Raw genomic sequence first — 18,508 nt, forward strand, 5'->3', positions numbered from 1 at the left:
CTGTTAGTCTTCTCATGTCCCTTTTAGCCTTACTTTTTTGAATGTGCTGCCTCACTCAGTGTAAGCTCATTGAAAGTATATTTTTTCTATTTGTATTTCAAATACTTAGTGTAGTGATTGGCCCACAATGCTTAATAAATGCATTCTCATCTGTTCATTTTACAGCTGAGGAAATGGAGGCACAGAGAGATTGGAAGACTTGCCTCTCAGGTTCCTGAGAACAGGAACCTTCATTTTTGTATTTTTGTTCCAAGCTCTTCACTGATTGGTTAGCACAGAATAGGTGCTTAATTAATTGATAACCCATGGAATTGTGGTTCTCACAATCTCTTGTAACTTTCATCTATCTCTGCACTATTCATTAGAATGAATTGAAGTTAATTAGTAAAAAAAAATTAATTGGAATCAAAATCTAAAACACATTTTCTTTCTGTACCATTCACCTGACAATTACCATATGCTGAGCTTATATTTGTCTTGCCAGACTGTGGAAGAAGCCCCTTGAGAACAGCAAATGGTCTTATGTATCTACCCTAACACAGGAGACTTAAGCCCCCCAAATGCTATTAATTGACTGACTACTCTTTTCAGAACACATAGTACCTGCTGGGCCCCAGCATGGTATCAGGCAGGAATGGAGCTGGTATGCAAATCATTCTATGCTCTGCAAAGTGAAGTTATACAGAAGCTGCTTTAGTGTGGGATTCATGAATTTTAATGATAGAGAGATACAGTCTGGAGAAAACAGCAGCATTTCTGAATGTACATCGTGTGTATGTTTATGTTCCCCCTGCCTCCTCTTCCCCCCATTGTACCCCACCTCCTGCCAGATTAGAGTAATTAAGCAGCATTAGGCAGAGAAAGAAACTTAAAAAAAGAAAATCCCCTCTCCTTGTCATCTTTTGACTTTTGATTTTAACACGGGCTGGTTGGCAAGGAGTTAGCGCGTTGGTGTAAATATAACTGCGTGTGAAGGCTAGGTGGGTTAGACGTCAGTAGCACAGTCAGCAACACCTCCCGATCCCTCCTCTGCTCTGACCCCAGCTTCAGGTCTCCGCTCGCTGGAGCACACAGCAGCTGCCGGGCCCCTCCAGGCGGACGGGGCAGGGTCAGAACGGGCGGCCCGTGGGTCTGGGAGCCTGATTTCTCCCTCCAGGTTTACCCAGGGCGATGACCTCAATAGGACACTCTCCCCATAAAGTGCTGGGTTTGGATACAGTCTGGAAACAGAGCTGTACACAACTTGCTTCCCAAGGAGAGATTTGATAGTGATGGTGTTTTGCTGGGCTGGTAATAAATGTCTGCAAAAAGGAACTGAACTAAATTGAACTGTCTGGCACCCGCACTGTGAGAGCCCTTTCTGTCACCTTAAACTGTCTGAGCAGGGCACAGATCAGCATTCAGGGAGTTATTCACATGATACTCCCCCTAAAATGAGGGAGGGAGGATGTGGGTTTATTCGTCTCCCTGGATCTCAGCTAGCTGGCACAGTGGCGAGAGCGCTGGCCCTGGAGTTAGGAGTCCAAGTACAAACCTGGCCTCAGATGGGTCCTAGTTGTGTGATCCTGGGCAAGTCACCTAACCCCTGCGTTAGCTTCCTTAGCTGTCAAATGAGCTGGAGAAGGAAATGGAAAACCACTTCAGGGGCTTTGCCAAGAAAGCCCCAGTGCTCAAAAGATAGGAACAGGCAATTTTCAGATGAAGAAATTAAAACCACTTGTAGTTATATGAGAAGATTCTCTAAGTCATTATTAATCAGAGAAATGCAAATTAAGACAACCCTAAGATACCACTACATACACCTGTCAGACTGGCGAGGATGGCAGGAAAAAATAATGATGAATGTTGGAGGGATGCGGGAAACCTGGGACACTAATGCATTGTTGATGGAGTTGTGAACGAATCCAACCATTCTGGAGAGCAATTTGGAACTATGCTCAAAAAGTTATCAAACTGTGCATACCCTTTGATACAGCAGTGCTACTACTGGGCTTATACCCCAAAGAGATGCTAAAGAAGGGAAAGGGACCTGTATGTGCAAGAATATTTGTGGAGAAACTGAAAATTGAATAAATGCCCATCGGTTGGAGAATGGCTGAATAAATTGTGGTATATGAATGTTATGGAATATTATTGTTCTGTAAGAAATGACCAATAGGATGATTTCAGAAAGGCCTGGAGAGACTTACATAAACTGATGCTGAGTGAAATGAGCAAGACCAGGAGATCATTATACGCGGCAACAAGACTATACATTGATTAATTCAGATGGAAGTGGCTCTCTTCAACATTGAGATGAACCAAATCAGTTTCAATTGTTCAGTGATGAAAAGAACCAGCTACACCCAAAGAGAGGACTATGGGACCTGAATATGGACCACAACATAGCATTCTCACTCTTTTGTTTGCTTGCATTTTGTTTTCTTTCTTATTTTTTCCTTTTTGATCTGATTTTTCTTGTACATGAAGATAATTGTATAAATATGTATAATATATTGGATTAAACATATATTTTAATATGTATAACATATATTGGATTACTTGCCATCTAAGGGAGGGGGTGGGGGAGGGGGAAAGGAGGGGAAAATTTGGAACACAAGGTTTTGTAAGTGTCAGTGTTGAAAAATTATCCATGCCTATGTTTTGAAAATAAATAGCTTTAATAAAGAAAAAAGAAAAAAAACCCAAATAGAGTCATGGAGAGTCAGACAGAAACAACACAATAATAATTGGTTCTCTTTTTTTCTGTGCCTTTGCCCTGGCTATTCTCAGTCCCTGAAATGCACTACCTCCTCAGCTTCTCTTCTAACTCATTAGTTTCCTTCAAAACTCAGCTCAAGTGTGGGGCCCTTCCTGATCCTCACAGCTGTTAGAGCTACCCCAAAAAAATTTGCCTTCATTTTATACATGTTTTCTGTATTTTTATATATGTACATGTTACCTTCTTATATATGTATTTTCTATATACCTATATACACAGTTTCTTTTTGTATATATATCATATATATTCTGTATACCTATACATGTAAATGTTACCTTGTTTTATATATTTTTGTACACTTATATATGTATGTCACCTTCTTTTATATTTTTTCTGCACACATTTATATCTATGTTATCTTCTTTTATGTATGTTTCTGTATACCTATATGTATAAATATTATCTTATATATATATTTCTGTATACCTAAATATACACATATTATCTTCTTTTATGTATATATATTCTGTATATCTATAATATGTAAATGTTGTCTTGTTTTATATATTTTTGTATTCCTACCTATGTACATGTTACCTTCTTTTATATATATAGAAAATATATATCTACATGTTAACCTTCTTTTACATATATTTTCTGTATACTTATATGTATATGTATATATATTACCTTCTTTTATATATTTTTCTATAAACTTGGAGCTCGTGGAACCAAGGAGAGATAAGCCTCTATTAAAGCTAACCAGGCCTCAGGAAAGAGACAAGACTTGCAAAGAAACAATAAAGGATTTAGATTTTATCTTCTGGCTATATTCGGGATGATTACACGGAACTGAAAGAAAGGCTGCCTCCAGAAGCCCCCCAAGAAACCTGCTCCCAGAGAACATTATATTTTAGAGAAGAATATTACATATATATATATATTCTTATTCTCCAAGCTCTTCACTGATTGGTTAGCATAAAATAGATGTTAAATAAATTGATGATTGATTAGGTTGTGGTCTCTACAATCTTTTGAAACTTTCATTTATCTCTGTACTATTTCTTCCTAATGAATTAAAGTTGATGGGTCAGAAAATTTCTTGGAACTGAAATTTTAAAATTCTCCCATCCTTCAACAAAACTTCCATTTCCTGAAAAGGATATCTTAATGCAAAAGCTATTTCTCCTGCCCAGGAAAAGATAACAGGTTTGAAAAAGTTCTGCTGGCAACATGATGATTTTTCAAGGAGAGAAAAAAATGAGAGGGATTATTCAAGGAAAAGATGTTTTTAAATCAGCTACATTTGCTTGAATCATAACTCTGTGGTTAGAAGGCAGATCTCCTTACTCCACTAAACTATGGTACCTCTTTTCTTCTGAAGATGCTTATTTGGCAGGGAGATTTTGCGGGGGAGCACAATGAATAGAGAGTCTGAAGTCAGGAAGACCTCAGATCAAATCCAGTCTTAGACACTTACTAACTGTATGACCCTGGACAAGTCCCTTAACCATGTTTGCCTCAGTTTTCTCATCTATAAAAAGCTGGAGAAGAAAATGGCAAATCACTTCAGTGTCTTCGCCAAGAAAATCACAAATTGGATCATAAAGAGTTGTACCTGACTAAAACAACTGAACAGAAACTGAGGGACAAAGGAGAAGAATGAATAGACTAATGACTACCCAGGAATATTCATCTTGCCCTTTTGTATATTTCTATGATTGACCCTCTTGTCTCATTTATGTCACCACTGTCCTATCTCTACATAAATTATTATTTAACAGAGCAAGCATCTACATCTCCTCTAAATTAATAATACCAAGAATGGCTGAATCCTTTATAAATAGACAGCTGGCCATTAGCATTTTCCCCCGCTTGGAACTTATCTAAGTGTTATAATTAATACTTAGGACATATTCTTAATTATATGATTAATACAGTCTCTCTGTAAGTGAATCACCTTCCACCTTGAATTACTCAAATTGATTTTAATAAAAGTAAAAAGGTTCATCTGTTTGATGAAAAGAACCCACATTTTGGTTTTCATTGCTTTGGTATTTTTCCTGGTTTTTAAAGTAGCTTTCATACTCTTTGTAATTTGAATTAATGTATCTTTTGTATTGCTTAGAAGTAGCTAAGTAGTCAGTAGATAGAAAACTCAGCCAAATGGGGCCTCAAATACTTTCTGGCCATATGGTCCTCAGTTAATCATTTAAATTCTGACTGCCTCAGTTTCCTCAACTCTGGAATGGAGATAATAATAGCAATTAAATCTCAGGATTATTGTGATATTTATAAATAATTTAATTCAGTGATAGGCATTGATTCCTTCCTTGTGAGTGTTTTGCATGTAGGGAGGGTCTGGACTCAAGAAGGAAATTAAATGACAGGATGAGTATGATGGAAAACACTGGCAACCTATTTAGAAGACAAGCACTAGGAGAAACCTATTTCAGGACATTGTATTAACTATTTGGAGTGAGTCAAAATAAATAAAGGGGATTCCTGACCTTGAGAAGTCCATAATCTAGTTGGAAAGATAAAAATTAATTTTTATGTATAAAATACATTAACTATGATTATGGGGGAAAACATAGTTTCTAAGGTGTTATTTGGGATCAAAATAGTAAAGGAATGAGAAGGGAAAATTTCCTGATGAAATTATAATTTAAGTCTTAAAGAAAATGACAGGCTGTCAGAAAAGGAGAAAAATAATTGCAAAAGATAAAAGCATAGAGATGAGAAATAACAGTGAACAGAAATATAAAAGTCATCCCTCTCTAATTCTCCCAAACCTGTATCTCTGCCCCCAAATTCTTGCCTGCACCCCAGATTTGCATTTCCAACTGTTTTTAGGAGAACTCCATGTAGATATCACCACTAAACACCTCACATTCAAAATTGAATTAATTCATCACTTTTTTCTTCAAAATCTCCTCCTTCTAGCTTTCACACCAGAATTTCAGCATTCCCAATAATTTCTAGATCGATTGTTTTTATTTGTCTCAAGGGAAGAGTCAGACTAAGGGTGAGATAGAGGGATGTTTTTTAGTCTTCCACAGCAAAAAATTATGTGTGATGTAAAGATAGAAGCACTCAGTTGTCTTTTCCATGCACATCCCGAACTTAGATAGACAGGTTCACCAATTAACTATAGGGATCCTATTGGGGCATCTGATATGACAGCACATTCAGGAAGTAACTTAAAACCCTGTCCTAGGGTCAGAGGCAGTTGGGGAAAGTTGACTAGCAAATATACATGTATTTACAAAGGACACTAGACATGAAGATGCTCATTCCCATTTGCCAGCGTGGGTATCTGGTGACTCAGTAAATAGAGTACCAGGCTTAAAGTCAGGAAGATCTGAATTCAAATCCAGCTTCAGACACTTCCTAGTTGAGTGATCCTGGGCAAGTGACTTTACCCTGTTTGCCTCAGTTTCCTAATCTGTAAAATGTGTTGGAGAAGGAAATGGCAAACCACTTCAGTATCTTTGCCAAGAAATACACATGGGGTTCGAGAAAGCTGGACATGACTGAAACAACTTAACAACTTGCCACTAGTATAAAAAATAAGAGCACTGGGCTAAAAGAAGTAAGGAGATGTGGTTCTAGACCTGTCATTAATTTACTGGGTGACCTAGAACAAGATACTTCCTCTAGATTTCAGCTTCCTCATCTGTAAAATAAAAGAGAAGCACCAGAGGAGCTCAAAGGTTCCTTCTAGCTCTGGCATTGAATAATTCTTATCTAAAACCCAAGGTTGTGTTCAGTTGTGTAGTTTAGATGATGTTGACATGACATTGCACCCAGAGAACTGAATTTTTGTTACCATGGGAAATTATACCAGAAATTGAATCTCTGCCTTTCAGGAACCATAATCTGAGGAAGCAAATGAAAAAAAAAAAAAAAAAAAAAAAGACAAGAGGAAATATATGTGAATATGCATATACATTTACAATTGAAATGTTTTAAAATTAATGTTGAAATGTGATGATTCAAGGCAATTCCAATAGACTTTGGGATAGAAAATGCCAATTATATCCAGAAAAAGAACTATGGAGACTGAATGTGGTTGGAAACATACTATTTTCACCTTTTTGTTTGTTTGTTTTCTTGTTTTTTTCCCTTTTGTTCTGATTTTTTCTCTTCCAACATACCTCATAAAAAAGTATATTTAAAAAATTAATATACATGTATAACCAGAAAAAAGCAATTGATAAAAGGTGGGGTATATATATCAGATTGCTTGCTGTCTTGGGGAGAGGGGAGAAGTAAGGGAGAAAATTTTAGAACACAAAGTTTTACAAAAATTAATGTTGAAAGCTATATTTATATGTATTTGGAAAAATAAAATACTATTTAAAAATACAATATTAAAAGACTAAGGGTAATGAAGTTTCATGATGGACAGAATACCAGCACTAGAGTCAGGAAGACCTGATTGCAAATCTAGCCTAAGATATTTACTAGCCATGTCACACAATTCTGTTTGCCTCCATTTCCTCATTTATAAAATGAGCTGGAGAAAAAAATTGCAAACGACTCCTGATGAATCAGGAGAACTGAATACCACTGAAAAACAATGAGAGATTGAAGTAACAACACTTCTGCTGTATCAGATTTTTGTCTTAAATTTTTGTGATTGCTCAAAAATTTCTCTTTTGGAAGGGTCTCTGAGATTCCTAGTCTTGTGTGCAACAGGCTATCTCTACTCTAGGTGTACCCCCTCATCCTGCCTGGAATTTCTGAAATCATTGATACCTAAAATCTTCTATGCTAGGAACTTATATTGTCTAGGATGCATTACCCATCTGTAACATCAGAGATAGGAAAAAAAAAAAAAAAATCAGACACTCCTGAGCAAGCTCTTGACCTCCTTTCCATAAAACATCCAGTCCTCATCTGCATTATTGAGCAATTCTATTGTGTGGGATAATTGGAAAACTGCAAGAACTTGGAATAATGGAGGCCCTAGGCCAAGCAGACTTCCTCTCACAGAATCACTGATCAATGCTTCTTCCACTACAGACTGTAGATTACCTTGTTTGAAGTCCAAATTAACCTGTGCTATCTTATACGTTATCACAGATACATGGTTTCAGGACATAAATGCACATGTGTCCTTTCCTCTCCAGAGATCTTGTTGTACCTTTGTCTCTTTAGTTACTATGATCTGAATTTCTCCTTCTTCCTTCTCCCAATGACCCTTTTTTATGCACCCAGGTCTCAAGGTAAATCATAAGCCCTTTTTTGTATGAGTTAAAACACACCAGCTTCTTACTTTAAGCATCAAAGGTCAGTCTGCCTCTTCTATGGAATTCTTAGATCCATAAAGACTCAATTTTGAAGAGGACCAATGATATCAGGAGAGTGAAGTCTTGACTTGCCTGTGAATGGGATAGGAATGAGGCAGAGTAACCCAAACTTGTTTGCCTTACTCTCTCCTCCAGAGTCATAAAGTCCAGTGCAAAACAAAGATCAAGATTACAGAGATACAGAGACAGGAAAGGATAGGATAGGAATTGGATAGGATAGGATGGGATAGGACAGGGTAGGGTAAAATAAATTAGGATAGGGTAAGGTAGGGTAGTGTAATGTTCTTCTCTAAAATGTAATCTTCTCTGGGAGCAGGTTTCTTGGGGGGGCTTCTGGAGGCAGCCTTCATTTTAGTTCAGTGTAATCACCTCAAATACAGCCAGGTATTACAGTCCAAATCTTTTATTGTTTCCTTTTAGATCTTGTCTCTTTTCCTGGGGCCTGGTTAGCTTTAATAGAAGCCTATCTCTATCCTTGGTTCTGAGAGCTTAAGCTGCCTTCTCTGGCTTTGTGAATCTCCCCGACTGAATCCTGGCTGAGGCTCTGAGAGCTTCTTGTGAGCTTCCATCTCTAGCTCCCTCCCGATCCAAAAGTTTGTGCTTCAGTCTCCAAGCCAGCACAAAGGTGGAAGATAGAATGAATCTATCTCCGCCTCTGAGAGTGGGCTTGTTCTTTCTGGCCCTGAAAGCTCCTCCTTATATATACTCTCTTAAAGGTGTGAATCTTGTGGAATTATAGTAAGTATTAAGTACATGTCAATTAGAGAATCATTATCTCCTCAATTCTGCTTAGTACCTTGTTTCAAGTTCTGGCCCATAACATCTCCTTGTAGGATCAGATCAATCATACTGAACCATGCTAAATTAGATAATTATTGTCTATCAATTCCAGTGACTTAGTACCTTGTAAGAATCCTAACAGGGTGGGATAGGATATGGTAGGGTAGAATAGGTTAGGATAGAATAGGAATTGGATAGGATAGGATATAGTGGGGTAGGATAGGATAGGGTAGGTTAAGATAAAATAGGATAGAGATTAGATAGGATAGAATGGGACAAAGTAGGATAGAATAGGATAGAATAGGATGGGAGAGGATAGGGTCTAGGGAGAACACCTATACTTGAGATTGTTGGGGAGGTGGATGATGATCCAGTGAAAAAGAGTAAGGCATAAGTAGACAAGTAAGAAGAGAGCAATGCTAATTATACCAAGAAAAAAGAGATCATTCAGAAAGAGGGGATAGGGCAAAAGTTGGGGAGAGGTCAAGAAGGATGAGAACTGAGAAAAGATCATGTGACCTACAGGTACCATAAAATTTCAGAGAGCAGAGATATTATTCCAGATTGGAGAGCTCAAGGGAGGCTTCACTGGAGCAAATGAACTAGGTCTTGATGAAATATCTTAGATAGAGAAAAGTTGACATTTCTTGTTTAGACAATACTTTCAGTATATGTAAGGTAGGACACTCCAAAGAACTACAAGCCGTCCACTTTGGCCAAAGCAAAGGGTACATGAAAATGAGTAGACTGAGAAGTGGCTACAAAGGTAAATTAGTCATGGAGGACTCTGATGTTGAGGCTCAGAAGTTTGGACTTACTTGAATAAGCAACAAGAGACTACTGAACAGTTTTAAACAGGAAGAGGCACAATCTGAGTTGTGCGTTGGAGAGATGAAGCATGTGGAGGCTGGATTAGAGGGAGAAAAAATGGGAAAGCTGATCATTGTGCTGGACATAATAATGCTCACATAGTCACCAATATAATGATGGTTAATATTTGTTTGGGCAGCTAAGTTACACTGAATAGTGTGCCAAGAATGGAATCAGGAAGATCTGACTTACAAATCTGCCATATGATTGTATGACCCTGGGTAAGTCACTTAACCCTATTTGTCCAAATAGGGTTTCTCATCTGTAAAATGAACTAGAGAAAGAAAAGGCAAACCACTCTAGTATCTTTGCCAAGAAAACCAGAAATAGGGTCACAAAGAGTCAGACATAATTGAACTACAAAAATGATTTCTATGGTGCTTCAAGGTTTAGTAAGCATTTACATGAACTCTGTCATTTAATCTTCATGCTGAGGAGGGGAGCCCCCAAACTCTTTCTCTTTCTCTCTCTGACTTTGGGAAGGAGCCATGAGGTAAAGCACTTGAAGCTCCTTGAAGGAGAAAATCTCCTTAAACCCTGCCTCAGTGAGAGACTGCCCCAGGGAATCAGATAAAGTGGTTGAGTTCTGAGCTAAATAATTCCAACCCTATTCAACTGAAGATCTTCTATTCAATTCAGTTCAAGTTGTACCCAGCCCCATCAAGAGCAACCCCCAGCTTGTAGCCAAGGCTTATAAAAGAGCTAATCTAAAACCTTCTCTTTGCAGAGGTCCTAACATGCCATGCCATGACATACTATGCCATGCTATGCCAAGGAAACTTCTGCCCACTGGAATAATATTCTCTTCCAGCACTACCCTCTCTTTATCTCCCTCACCTATTTCTCTAATGAGACTTTATGCCTTTCTATTGGGATTTCTCTAAACTTTACTTCCCAATGCCTGTAATAAATTTTTTATCAATCTAAGTTTTTGGGTTCATAAATTCTTTTATGAAGAATCTCTGCACTGCCAGAAGGGAGTCGCCAAAACTCCCTACCCTTGCGCTGAATCCCAAAGGGTACAGGGGAGCCAAACCTCTCCATTTGGTTCCCTGAACCCCGAACCTGCCACTAGGCCTTATCATTTAACTCCCTGATCATCAGGAACCCTAATCTCATCATTTGGCCCTGACAACCCTAAATCTATACCTCATCATATTTTGGTTCCTAGAACCCCCAAACCTAAACCTCATCAATACCAACTCTACAAGGTGAATATAATAAGTTTTATTATCACTATTTTGTAGATGAGGAAGGAAACTGAGGCTCAAAGTTAACTGACTTGCCCAGAGTCACAAAGAGATAATGAGTGTCCTTGGTAGGAATATAATCTAAGTCCAACATTTTGACCTCAACAGAATACTGCTTCTCATATGCAATTTCCTTACAGGTCCAAGTTCCCAAATCAGCCATTCACAGAGCTTTCTGACATACTTTACTGTCAGGGAGAAAAAGCAATGTCCCTGAGCCTCTTCCAACCCCCTGTCAATGTATCTCCATGGGAACGCCACATCAGCTCAGTTTTTGCAGTTAAACTGTGCTATCTATTTCTATGGCACCTATCACCATGGTACCTACTCTGAAAAACACAGGCTAAAAACAGAACATAAAAGAAAAGGAGTGGGGAGATATCACTTTTCCTTAGTTCTCTTTCTCCTTTTACAGCTGTTATTGTAGTTGAGTATGGTTCTTACTTACCTTTTCAGATTCCAGGTTCTATATTCTTTTCCAATGTGTTTTATTCTTAATCCTAAAATTAAAAAGATAAAAGATCTGCTTATTATTGAGATCTCATCATTTTTGATCTGGCCTGAGGGTCTAAGACACTCATGTGTGCAGAGATTCTAAGAAATCTGTGTAATCCTCTGCAAAGAATGTATATCACAATGCCTTTCCTTCTAATTTGTTTTAAACACACTGGGGGTCAGAAGAATGGGAAAGGGAGGGGCTACATGCACTCTAGCTCTACATACAAATAAAACCCCCACACCCCAGAATTTGTATATATAGGAAAGATAATACATTTTTCTAGTGCAATAAATTTTTGGTCTCATTTTGTCTGAGGCCAGATTTAAACTCCAGTTCTCCTGATTCCAGACCCAGCATTCTATCCACTGAACCATTTAACTGCCTCCTCACAACCTCCTACTATCTCCAATAATAAAGGCAATTCAAATTTATATAACACTATAAGTGAGGTCATGAAAATATTATTAGTCCCGTTTCACAGATAAGGAAACTAAGATAGTAAGGTTCAGAAAAATGAATTAACTAGGCCAGGGTCACCTAACTAATAAATTCTGGAGCCAGGATTTTTAATACCTCTTCCTAATGATTTATCTGACCCCACCTGCAAGCCCTAAATAAGCTGACACCTAAAATTGGCTTCTTGATATTAATGATTCCTATATACAGTCTCAATTGCCTACTTATCTGTTCCATGCATGGCTCAGTCCTTTACTCTTTGCTTAGCTAGGTACATGCAATACTTAGAACTCTGAAGCTAGATTCGGGAAGAACTGAGTTTAAATGCATATGCTTACCAGCTTTATGACCTTGGACAAATAAGTCACTTAACTTCTCTCTGCCTCATTTTCCTCATCTGTAAAATGTGAATAACAATTCTACCTGCCTCTCAGGATTATAATGGGGATTAAATGAATCATATTTCTTAAGTGTTTTGCAAACCTAAAAGTGTTATAAGAGTGCCAATTATCATTGTTATTATTATTATTCTCTAGTGATTTTTAGCTTCTGATTTCTTTCTAATTCTGACCTTGTCTTGATCTAGGGGCAAATCTACTCCTACACCTGGCCTTAATTCCCCATTTTTGTCTGGGTTCCTTCAGTTATAGCTACTGGATCTATAACTGTGTTCCAAAAATGCCTACTTGTCCTGCTGTGATAAACACAAACAGAACACTGACTCATCGTCTAACTGATTTTTCTTCCCTGCTACTCCCATTAACCAGAATTTGGATTTTAGCCATAGCACAAGTTTATGAAAAATTATGTTTTGACTGCAGGTCTCACCATGAAGTGTTGGTTGAACCTTAGTGCTTCCTAAGTGAAAATTTAAACATTGTCCCTTTCTCACCAGCACTGAGCATATTTAATTGAGGAAGAGCAACTAACTTAATTAATAAGAGATTAGCCTTTACAATGCAGAAGTAAGGAGGACTCCATTTCCTAGACTTACAATCTTAAAGAGAGGAATGAAAATTGCCATGTATAGGCTCTCCTTAGTTCACCTTAGTTCTCAGAGTTCAGGCCAACTCCTGGGGCCTAGATCTTATCTAGAACTGTCGGAAGATCTTCAGGTCATTCCCAGATAGGCTTTGGCTAAGAGGATACATGACACTGCAAGTTGGTTCTCAGATTTTTCCAGAATTCCAATACATTCCAAGAAGCACACAGCTGCAATGAGAGACAATTACCTAAATTTCTCAGATTGACTTTTAAGACCCTCTCCCAACTCCCTTTTTTCCATCATCAATTTAATTATTCTTAATAATAATAGTTGACATTGTAGTGCTTTAAAATTTATAAGTATTATTTCATTTAAACCTTGCAACAACTTTGGGAGGCATAATGAAGCCTATTTTTACAGATGAAGAAACAGAATGAACGATATTAGATGAAACTAAATTCAAATCCAGCCTCAGACATTTACTAGAGGTGTGACCCTGGGCAAGTCACTTAACCTTGTCTGCCTAAGTTTCCTCATCTTTTAACTAGCTGGAGAAGGAAATGGCGAACCCATTCTCTAGAATCTAGAATCCCTAAAGGGATCACGAATAATTGGATAAGACTAAAATGTCTCAACAACTGTATGCTAAACACTGTGCTAAATCCTTCTTAACCAATTTTATCTCATTTGGTCTTCACAAGTTATTATCCCCATTTTGTGGTTGAAGAAACTGAAGTAGACAGCAGTTAAGTGACTTGCCCAGCTAGGAAGGATGTGAGGTTATATTTGAACTTGGGTCTTCCTGATGTCAGGTCCAGCATTTTGTCCACTGCTCTACCCAGCTGCCACCAGGAGGCATTGTAACCCAATAGAAAAAGCAGTGGTACAACATTCTGTTCCTTGGGTGATGATGTTGTTCTTTTTCATGACCCCACTTGGGCTTTTCTTGGCAAAGCCATTGCAGTGGTTTGCCACTTCCTTCTCCAGCTCATTTTACAGATGAGGAAACTGAGGCAGACAGGAATAAGTGACTTGCCCTGGGTCACGCTGCTAGTAAGTATCTGAGACTGGATTTGAACTCAGGAAGATGAGTGTTCCTGCCTCCAAGCTCCAAATTCTATCCACAGCCCCACCTAGCCACCCCAAGTATAGTGAGACAGTAGAAGGAAAAATGGATTTGGAGTCAGGAGTTGGCCAAATGAAGTAGGTGAATGAAATGACCTCTAAGATCTCTTCCAACTCTAAACTAATTATCCTTAGGATCATTCCTGTTTCTATATGCTTTAAAAACTTACCTAATGTACTTTGGATTGGTAAATTTGTTTATTTTGCTTACATATTTTTCTTTGTTTCAAGAGAGAATTTAATAGAAGAGGTGAAATTAAGGGATTTATGTGAGACAGAAAAAGAAGAGGCAATAGTAACACTAAAAACCCCCAAAGAAATGAAGGCCACCAATTCTGTTACCTGCTCTTCTCTGCGCCCCTTCAACACTTAATGTAGATAAATTGTATTTTATTACAGACACAGGTCCACTTGAAACAATTAATTAGTTTCCACAAAAATAGTGAAATAACATTACAAGTGGAAGTTACTTCCAAAATAACAATGTTTGCTCTTACAGAAAGGACCATGGCAATAATAAATCAAGATGTTTGGGAGAGTTAAGAAGTAGGGGGGCCTCAAAACCCTACCTGGTTCCACCCCTAAATATTACAGGAGAGTTTAGTTACAAAAGCTTAATGATGCTATTGCAAAAAAACAAGCTTGTATTGTGCAAGGCATGCTTGACATTTTTTACTAACAGGCATTTCTTTCTAAAAGTTTTCCCCCCTCTGAGTCTGAGGAGAGATTTCTTAGGAGCAGAATGTTGTCACTTATAGATAGAGAGGTTAAGTAATTAATTGCTCAGTGGGAGTCAGAGTCCAGGTTGGAACCCAAGCTTTCTATTTTCTAAGTCACAAAGTTTAATCTGTGTCTTACAATGTGGTGTGTCAGGAGATCTGGTTCCAAAACTCAGCTCTGATGCTAACTTCTTGCTGTCCAGTTGTTTCAATCTTGTCCAACTCTTCCTGGCACCATTTGGGGTTTTTTTTTAGCAGAGATATTGGAGTGATTTGCTATTTCCTTCTATTCAATTTATAGGTGAGAAAACTGAGGCAAACAGGATAAAGGATTTGCTCAGGGCAGGAAGTACACAGGTAGACAATATCTGAGGCTAGATTTGAACTCAGGAAGATGACTCTTCCAGACCCCAGATCTGTACAATCTAGTTAACACTATGATAGTAATTAGGTGACTTTCTTCATGATTAAAATAGGGACTATAATAATAACAACGCCTACCTATCGGGGTTATTATAATCTTAATGCACCACAGAAATGTAAACTATTATTACCTCATGTGGAAATGCTGAACTTTCCTAACTAAACTAAGAAATTCTCAAGAATAAGGATATTGTTTTCTTTTTTGCTTCCTCTTCAATGGGTACACATCAAGTACTTTTTTTTTTTTTTTTTTTTTTTGCAGCAATTGTGGCAACTGGGCTTAAGTGACTTGCCCAGAGTCCCACCGCTAGGAAGTGTTAAGTGTCTGAGGCTACATTTGAACTCCAGGACCTGTGCTCTATCCAAAGTGCCTTCCAGCTGCCCTCACACAATAAGCACTCTTGACTGACTGAGGGACACTCCAATCTGTTTTTATAAAATGAACAAAGTTCTGAAGAATGTCAAAGATTCCCCACTTAAGTCACTTAACTGATCTCAATTCTGGATTTCATTATTTTTCTTTAGGCATTCATTCATTCAATCAACATTTTGTTGTTGTTGTTAAGTCGTGTCTGATTCTTTGTGACCCCATTTGGGGTTTTCTTGGCAAAGACACTGGAGAGGTTTGCCATTTCCTTCTCCAGCTCATTTTTACAGAAGAAGAAACTGAGGCAAATAGGTTGAAGGTACTTGCCCATGATCATACAGCTAGAAATGTCTGAAGTCAGATTTGAACTTATGAAGAATCTTCCTGATTCCACTCTACCACCTAACTACCCATGATAAACATATAATAACCAATGAGAAGCCCTGGGTTAGTATTCCAGCTCTTTTACTTATAATTTTGTGACCTTGGCACAGAAGAAAAGGCACTGTATTTGGAATCAAGCAAACTTGGATTGTAATCTGCCCTTTAATGTTATACTATAATCACTTGCCTTCTTCTCAGGGCCTCGGTTTTCTTATATAAGTAGCATTTATATAAAGCTTTTAAGGTTTGAAAAAACGTTATATATGTCACCTTATTTGATCCTCACAAAACGCCCTTGAGGTAGGTTGCTATTATTATCTCCATGCTACAGATGAGGAAACTAAAGTTGAGAGGCGTTAAGTGATTTCAGGGTCACATGGCTATTTATTAGTGTAGGGAGGGTGGGGAGGAGGTTAAAAACTCAGATCTTATTTCCATGTTCAATCCTTAATTCACTGTGCTATCTAGATGAGGAATTAATTATCGCCAAGGTCCCTTCTAGCTCTAAATTCCAGGCTCTTACCAGCACTTCCTGGAGATACAAAGATAGGTATGATTTAGTCCCTCCTCTCAAAAGGAGTTACCACCTCATAGACTGTGGGCAGCTAAGTGATAAAGACTTGCCCAGTGTCTTCTCAAATGCCCAGGCTGATAATGCTTGGAGTTGACAAACACTCATTTCCCTCAAGGAGGAAGCGACAACTTTCTCCCTTCTTTGAGGAAGCAGAGTAGTGATCTATTTGCTATCCATTGTAGGGATCTCTCTTGATCTTTCTTGCCCTTGCTACCCAGAGCTCCCCAGGACCTAAAAAAGGAGGATGGTAAAAACATGTTTGTCAATCAAACTGGGAGAAGCTTCCATCATGCTACTTGTTAAGAGTAACTTTCTTCACCACTACTGGAAAACCATAGAGTCTTGGACCCTTCTTTTGCAATAAACTGATGTAACCATTCTATGGTACAGGGGATGTGGACAGGCTTTCTTAAATTTTTTCCACTTACAGTCTTCTTGCCTGAGAAATTTTAAGTGACCCCAGGTATATGGGTATATAAAATAAGTATACAAATCAAACATTCACTGATAATAAAACATAAAGAAATTTATTTTAAAACAATTCTTTTTTGGGAAAAACCTACTTAGGAGGAGGAAAAAAGAGGAAAAAAAGAAAATCTACTTAGGGGTAAAAAAAAAGAAGGGAACAAAGAAAATCTGCTTGGGGTATAAAAAAGAGGGGAAAAAATCCTAATTCTTTTAATTATTAATAATGGAAAAGACAAGTCCTCCAGTGGGACTCACAATTAAACAGGAAAAAGAAAATATAATAGGAGGTGGGAATTTGCCTTTAACTGGGAGACTAAATCCATAAAGGAATTTAGCACCCTAAAAAAGTTAGCTATAAGAAAGAAAAAGACACCATGAAGCATGGGGGTGGAGTGGAACAGAGGAGGGCACCAGAAATAGAATACCATGGTGGGTTAACCCCATGTATACATATATACATACATACATACATATTTATATATATGTGTGTGTGTATATATATGTATATATGTATATGTATATGCATATACACACATACATGCACACATATGTAGGGGTAAGAAGAAATATATATATTTGCCATTTATTCAAGATGAAAGCAAATTTGCATATTAATGAGATGAATATGTTTATTTATTTTTACATAAAGAATTAAATCTTGGTGGAATATTTGATAGCTTTTACTGTTGTCAAATTTTTCATGACCTCCATATTCAGTTACATAACACAACCCACAATTTAAGAAGCTTTGATTTAGATGATAGATACCAAAACATTTTCCGTAGTAGATTTATCTTTCAAATTACAAATATTTCCAGATCTAAGTAGCTCGAGCAATAACTTGGCTCCATTTTTAAGGGAAAAAATGGGAGGGAGGGGTTTCTGAATGACTTGATTGCACTTTTGCACTTTACAACTGAAATTTAAGTTATTTCTTACATTGTAAGTAGCTTCCCCCATAGGTTTTAAAGATTGTAGAATCACACAGGTCCATATATGGAATCTCTCCATAAGACTGTGACCTAGAAAAATGAGACTGGGGCAGACTCCTCCAAACTGCCATTAATACCTACCAGGAGTAGGGCATGCACAGGCCCTATAATTAAAAAAAAAGACTTAAGCTGTAAGAAGTATCTTGAGTTTGGAGAAGACATTAACTCCAGGGGGCTCCCAGCATTTCAACCCCCAAACTTCGGAAAAATTCTTTTGTATCCCTCTCAAGCTCCTAGCACATTGCCTGGAGCATAATAGGTTCTTAATTAATCTTTGTTCCATGAATAACCACTTAACAAGAACTTCAAGCAATTCTGATTATATGCTTGAGAGAGATTGGAGTTCTTAGTTGCTTTTCTGTCCTGCTGTCAAGTAAGGAGCAATTATCCTGCAAATCCCCTCCTAATAACCCCTGCCAGAAAAAAATTTTTTTTACCTGAATTCACAAAGGAATCCCAAATTCAAAGAGTACACAGAAAAAATCTGAGCAGTAAGAGAAGGGATGGTGATAGTAAAGCTGTATTCAATAGTATCTCCTTTTTTCTATTTTACTATACGTTCATTATAGTTCCTTTCACTTGTGATTCATATCCTTA

General features: G+C 37.7%; 1 protein-coding gene across 1 annotated transcript in view; it reads right to left on the reverse strand.

Annotated features, from left to right (window-relative positions):
• Nucleotides 1–18,508, reverse strand: part of DGLUCY (D-glutamate cyclase) — a 133,373-nt gene that overhangs the window by 105,972 nt on the left and 8,893 nt on the right. The window contains 2 exon segments of the mRNA XM_051977411.1: nucleotides 11,368–11,419; nucleotides 12,921–13,086. The gene's annotated coding sequence lies outside the window, so the exon portion shown is untranslated.

The sequence above is a fragment of the Antechinus flavipes genome, chromosome 2 (assembly GCF_016432865.1).
Source record: "Antechinus flavipes isolate AdamAnt ecotype Samford, QLD, Australia chromosome 2, AdamAnt_v2, whole genome shotgun sequence".
Lineage (NCBI taxonomy): Eukaryota > Metazoa > Chordata > Mammalia > Dasyuromorphia > Dasyuridae > Antechinus > Antechinus flavipes.